This window comes from Triticum dicoccoides, chromosome 2B (assembly GCF_002162155.2).
Source record: "Triticum dicoccoides isolate Atlit2015 ecotype Zavitan chromosome 2B, WEW_v2.0, whole genome shotgun sequence".
Classification (NCBI taxonomy): Eukaryota; Viridiplantae; Streptophyta; class Magnoliopsida; order Poales; family Poaceae; genus Triticum; species Triticum dicoccoides.
The window spans coordinates 699,851,969-699,858,408 of record NC_041383.1 but is presented as its reverse complement, the minus strand read 5'-3'; the positions used below and the strand labels follow the sequence as shown (position 1 = coordinate 699,858,408).

At 46.5% G+C, this 6,440-nt stretch overlaps 1 pseudogene; it reads right to left on the bottom strand.

Moving 5' to 3' along the window:
- Nucleotides 1–988: 988 nt before the first annotated feature.
- Nucleotides 989–6,021, bottom strand: LOC119361173 (annotated as a pseudogene).
- Nucleotides 6,022–6,440: the final 419 nt, after the last annotated feature.

Genomic DNA, 6,440 nt, shown 5'->3' with positions numbered 1-6,440 from the left:
CGTCCCCCTCAGTGGTGGGGCCCGCCACTGGCCCGGCTCCCTCTCGAGCCGACCCGCCGCTGGCGGCCACCCACGTGTCGTCTCGCCAGTCCGTGGGCCGGCCCTCTCCTGCGACAGGCGCGCTGGTGCTGTCCGGTCCCTCCTCGGGATCGCCGCTGGATCCCCCTGACGCATCTGCTGCTGGCGCGGGATCCCAGGAGGATCGGTGTCCCTCCCCATCTCCCGCGTCCGGATCCTCTACGCCGTCCGGATCATCTGTGGAAGAGCCTCCTGCATCTCATGCGCATAAAATGGTGACACGCGCACGTGATAACACTCGCAAACTTCTACAACGTACGGATGGTACTGTCAACTACGATCCGTCCAAGCGTGCTTTTCTGGCTTCTCGGGAACCCAGGGATCTTCGTGAAGCGCTGGGATCTTCTGAGTGGCGTGATGCTATGCAGTTTGAACTGGATGCTCTTCGCCACAATGGTACGTGGACACTTGTCCCGCCACCACCTCATGCTAATGTGATTGACTGCAAATGGGTCTTTAAGGTTAAGTACAAGGCTGATGGCACTGTTGATCGTCACAAAGCTCGTCTGGATTCAGTCTGTCCTTGGAGAACTTGGAGTCTTCATGCCTCGGCCTCCAGTATTATGGTGTGACAACCTTGGTGCCACTTACCTGTCCGCTAATCCGGTGTTTCATGCCAGGACCAAGCATATAGAGGTGGATTTTCATTTTGTTCGAGAAAGGGTTGCAGCCAAGGCGTTGGATGTAAGGTTCATCTCTTCCAAGGAGCAAGTGGCTGATATCTTCACCAAACCACTAGCTGAAGTGCCCTTTGTCTCGAATAGATACAATCTGAACCTTCTTGACGGACGTTCAGATTGAGGGGGGATGTTAAACCGTATATTGTTAGTATTTAGGAGTCCGTTTATATCTATACTTATCTCCTGTATTATCTCCTGTAACTACCTGTATATTGTGCCCTAGTTGCACCCTATAAATACATCTCCCCGGCCACCACGTTGGTTGTGCCGATCCAATCTTCTTCGTCTCCTGTTTCACACAGCACCGCAGGAAGATCTACGAGATCGGAACAACGATGAAATCCGAGCTCTTTCAGGGACTTGTGGAGCACAAGCGCTCGCTCTTGCTCATTGGTTAGGCTCCTCATTTCCACCAAACGATAAAGTTGTAGGCTTTGCAGGGAGGTGAGGTGCTTGCAGAATGACGTGGTAAGGACAGATGGGTCATCGATCTCAAGCGTTTCCAGCCGGGGGCAGAGCCCATAGTCCGGCCTTGAAAAGCTCTCTAGAAATGGTGGCAAGCCAGCACAATCTGATACATACAAATGCCTGAGTCTGCCAAGGCATTGCAACCCCTCTAGTGCAGTAAGCGATCCACAATCTCCAATCGTCAATTTTTCCAGTGATGTGCACGAGTCCAACTGTATAGATTGCAAACCTGGGCTCTCCCGTACCTCTAAACTTTCAAGGCTGGTGCTATCTGTAGGAAAGCAAGGTTGCAGGGTTTCTTGGGAAGGGCTATCATCGATTTTAAGTTCACGAAGTGATGTTGGGAGGAGCCATCTTCCGTTGGCCTGGTCATCATTCCCGTCTTCATGCACCAAACCAGGGCACCATTTAATACTCAACTGCGTGAGTCTGCCAAGGAACTGCAAGCCCTCTAGTGCTGTGAGCGACCTACACCATCGAATCTCCAATTTTTCCAGCGCCGTGCATGAATGCAGCTGTATAGTATGCAAATCACGACCCCAATCTACCACTAACCTTTTAAGGCTGGTGCTATCTCTATGAAAGCAGGGTTGCAGTGTTCCGTGGGAATCATACTCATTGATCTCAAGTTCTTCAAGTGATGGCGGGAGGAGCCATCTCCCGTTCGCCCCATCATCACTTCCGTCTTGGTGCACCAAAGGCGAGAGCAGGTCAGGGCATTTCCGAATAGTTAGCTTCTCAAGGAAGGCGAATCCAGAGAAGCCTCCGCCACTCCGGCTCCAGTTAATAAATGTCAGATAAGGGCAGTACTTCATAGTTATCTTCTTGAGAGAGGAGGCAAGCTTTAATGGAATGTAAAAGTCTTCCTTTCTTGGTGACCATGCATCATCTGAATCTCCTGATGACGAGTGGACTTCATAGTTATCCCCTTCCACGTCTTCTCCCGATGACGAGCCCCCTTCCACGTCTTCTCCTGATGACGAGTCCTCCCCGACTGAGATATGATTTGATAGATTTTTCTCTTCCTCCTCCGTCGGTACCTGTACTGAATCTAAATTCAATTCCTCTAGATTCGGCGCATGTTGCAGCATCAGAGATAGCTGCTTCCCTGCTATTCCACATGACTCAATAGTGAGACTTCCAAGTGAAGGGAAGGCTGTCACATCTTCAACGGTAGGCTGCGTCACATCTGAAGAGAAAAGTTTTTCACACTCTTTTATTTCCAAACTCTTTAAAGAGATGAGATGACTAAAACCTTCGAACGAAAAAGACCTTAGATTTTTGTGACCACATATCTCCATCGATTTGAGGTTTCCAAGATTATGGAACGCCAAATAAAATTCATCCAATATCCTCAACTGATCAGAATAATCATCACTGTCGTAGACCCGATACTCATGACTGCACCCAATACATAAATGTTCACTGGATGATCTTTTCATACTTGAAAGTACGGAATCTCCATCGACGAGTAACTCAGAACAGGTGCTTGAAGGTGGAAGAGGTTTCAACACTTTCAAATGAGGGCAACCCCGCAGAACTAGTTTTCTAAGGCAAGGCAACCATGGCTTCTGCTCGATTTCAAGGAGATTAAACGCCTTCAGTGCTTTACAGTTCTTGATCTTCAGTACCCTTAAAGTAGAGCTCAGACCCTCCACGGAAGTGCTTGTGCATCTCACTAACTTCGGCATTTTAATTAAAACTAGTTCCTCCAGTGAAGGAACCAATACTTCTATTACTTCATGCATGCTGCTCAACTTCAGCTTTGTAAGAAACGGAAGACTTTCCAGAGATGGAAGTATTCTCCATCCTCCACAATCATCAAGATGAAGCGTCCGCAACGAGATAACTGAGAGATTGCTGGAAAGCCAAGTTGGTGAAGTAGTACCATTATAACCAGATATTTCTAGATGTTTCAAGTTCATATGTGGTTCAAGGCCCTCAAGCACCTCAGTTGTTGTATCCACAGAAGGTTCAATACTTGGGTCACTAACATCCATTGTTGACAGCTCATCACCGGTATATTCCTTCCAGGGCAAGTGCAGCTTTTCCAAGTGTTCTTTGTATCTCAGTCCTGCCCCATGAGCCTCGCCTCTACTTTTAACGTTACCCAGTTGACAAACCCCAAGTTGTACAAGCTCGTTCATGGATTGGAGTTGTGATATCTCAAAACCGCCAGAACAAAATCGAACCTGTATCTCTTGAAGTGATGTCAAGCTACCAATGTTAGCAAAGGAGGAGTATACTCCATCTTCTTGAACAAGATGCCGCAGGCTAACAAGATTATTGCTGCCATCAGGTATAGGGTCAATGTCCGAGTCAACATCTAATATCTGAAGATGGTACAGCTTGCTCAAACTTTGAGGGAAAGCCCCACCCATCTCATTTGCCTCGTGTTTTAAATAGCGAAGATGTGCATGATTTACCAAACTGCACATGAGGGAATTAAAATCAGCACATGTTGCAGACATTTGCAACAAACGCAAGTTCTGTGCCCTTTGGAATATATCAAGGAACGATTTGAAGAAAAAAAAGTCATAGCGCCCAAGTAAAACTAATGTCCTCAATTTCCTAACTGATGCAACTGTATTTCTCAGGATTTCTTCAAACTTGATATTGCGAGTGGGTCCAGGCAGATATTGGCTATATGCAGAAGTAGTAACAATTGACAAATGACGTATAGTTGGTAACATATTATTGCACTGCAGACCATCCATGGTTGCACACTCAGTCCTTGAAACCATCCTTGCAAAGTCGTGCATGAGACCAGATATAAAATACCAAATTTTACTGCCTGGAAACGATTCTTCTTCCTCTTCCTCATCCTCATCCTCATCCTCTTCCTCTTCAACTTGCTGAAAGAATCCCACGTTCACCAAATCATTTAGACATTCCCATCCTATCTCCTCTAATCTCTTACTTGAATGGGTGTAATTCAAAAATCCCTGAGAAATCCAAATATAGACCACATCCTTCCCAAGAAACCTATATTTGTCAGGAAATATAGAACAATATGAGACACATTGTTGTAAATGGTACGGCAGCTCATCATAGCTAAGCTTCAAAGCAGACATGATGCCCCCACTGAGTCCCAGCGATTTCCACTTCTCATTCTTGAGAATGTTACTCCAATGATCAATGCTAAGATTATCTCTTAACAGTGCCCCTGCAGTTACTGCTGCTAACGGATTGCCCTTTAACTTCTCTGCTATTTGTCTTCCAATAGTGCTTAGATTTTCCGTACCTTCATAGTTCCCAAAACCAAATGCACATGACTTGAGCAATAACCACATATCATCGTTTTCTAAAGCACCTAACTTGATCGGTTCAAGTGTGCTTAACCTTTGTGCAACAGACAAATTTCTGGTCGTGACTAGAATTATATTCTTCGCTTGACTTGATAGCAAAGGGTTCAACAATTTGTTCCATTTATGATAATCCATACTGTCCGAGACATCATCTAAAATGAGCAGAAAACTCTTTGCTTGGTACTCGACATGTTCTTTCAAGATCTCTTGAAGCTTCGCGAAGTTGTTAATTCCTTCATGCCTTTCTCGAGGAAAAAAGTCTAACATCTCCTTTGTGAGCTTCACTTCGTCAAATTTGCAGGACACACAAACCCATATCCTGTGGTGAAATTGACTTTTCACGTCTGGATCATTATACACAAATTGAGCAAGAGTTGTCTTTCCAACACCTGCAATGCCTACAATAGGCAGAACATTTACACCACCAGATTGGTTTTCAGTTATTGACTTTTTGATCTTATTCTTTTCTGCAACTCTGCCATAAACTTCCATTGGAACAAGACTTGATGTTGTTGGGTGCTGATCTGATGCTGTACTCAAGCTGTGATGATTTGAACTTGAAGTAGCGCTGGATCCATATGGCTCGAGAACTTTACTCAAAGCCCCCTGGATGTCCTGTAACTGTAACTTCTCAGTAATTTTAATTATCCTATTGGATAACTCAGCCTTGTCCCATTGGGCGTGTATGTTAGCTGCGGTGGTCTGCGTTGGATCCTCATTTGTTCTCTTTCTTTTTCCGTTGGACGACCTACCAACTTCAACCGACCTCACATTACAAGTAGCATCGCCGGTGCTGCAGTAAGAAAAGGATGGTGGGTTGGTTATCAGAAGAAATTCAGAACAACAATGGGCTCTCAAGCAGACGTATATAAACAATTACAACAAATTCGTTGAAGCAAGGTATAAATTCCTGCTGGTACCTTGAAGTGTTTGGGGGGTGCACTGCAGATTTATTCGTGCAAGTCACGGAATGCTCCTTCTCCAAATGTTTTTTCATAGATGAAGTCCCGTTTGTCTTCGTTTCGCAATTAAAATCCTTTCCACAGTACTTACATTTGGCCTTTGAACGCTTCCCGTCGACAGTTGTTTCTGTGATTGTGAAGTGTTCCCATACCGGGGACCGTAATTATGCTTACTACCTCCTTCGACTCGCTGTTGGAGCGTGTAGTAGTCTAGCTCGTCGATCACGTCGTCGGCGTCGTAGAGAAGCTCCTTGATACGAGCGAGAGCCCGGGACAGAGGCCTGTTCCCGGCTGCCCTCCCCTTCACAGCAGCCACCACCGTGTCGACTCTCTCGACCTCAGACTGGAGCCTCTCGACGTCGTCGGCCAGCCCGACTTGCCGAATCCACTCCTCCATCTTGTCCATGAGGAGCGTTGCAAGGATGGTCTGCACCAGCCATGCAATCGCGGCCTCCAGGGAAGAGTCTCCCGCCGGCTCCATCGTCAGATCCGCCAGGAGCAGGTCTCGAGCTCGAGTCAACGGCGGAAGGAGAATTCAGTGTGTGGAAAGGGGTGCAGCCGAGCTAGGAAGATCACCAGCCACAGCCCACAAGGCACTTATGGTTTATCTCCATTGAGGACGAAATGAAAGGGTGGGAAATAAAAATACTTCGCTTTCACTGGAAACACTTAGAATGGTGCATTGGGCCGGAGCAGAAGGTCTATTGTGCTGGGCTGGCTGCAGTGAGTTTGGCCGCCCCATCCATATTCAGAAGCAGCTTTTTCGACACAGCAAGACCACTTCTCTCCTTGCTCTGCTTTCCAACAAGGAGGGATGAGAAGCTGACCTAAGAAAAACAGGGGAAGCGAAGCAGTACAAGTGCAAACAACCAAGCAGATGGCATACTTGTCGATCGAAAGCCACAGCACAACCCAAAGATTCATTTGTACAAAATCCTTCAATA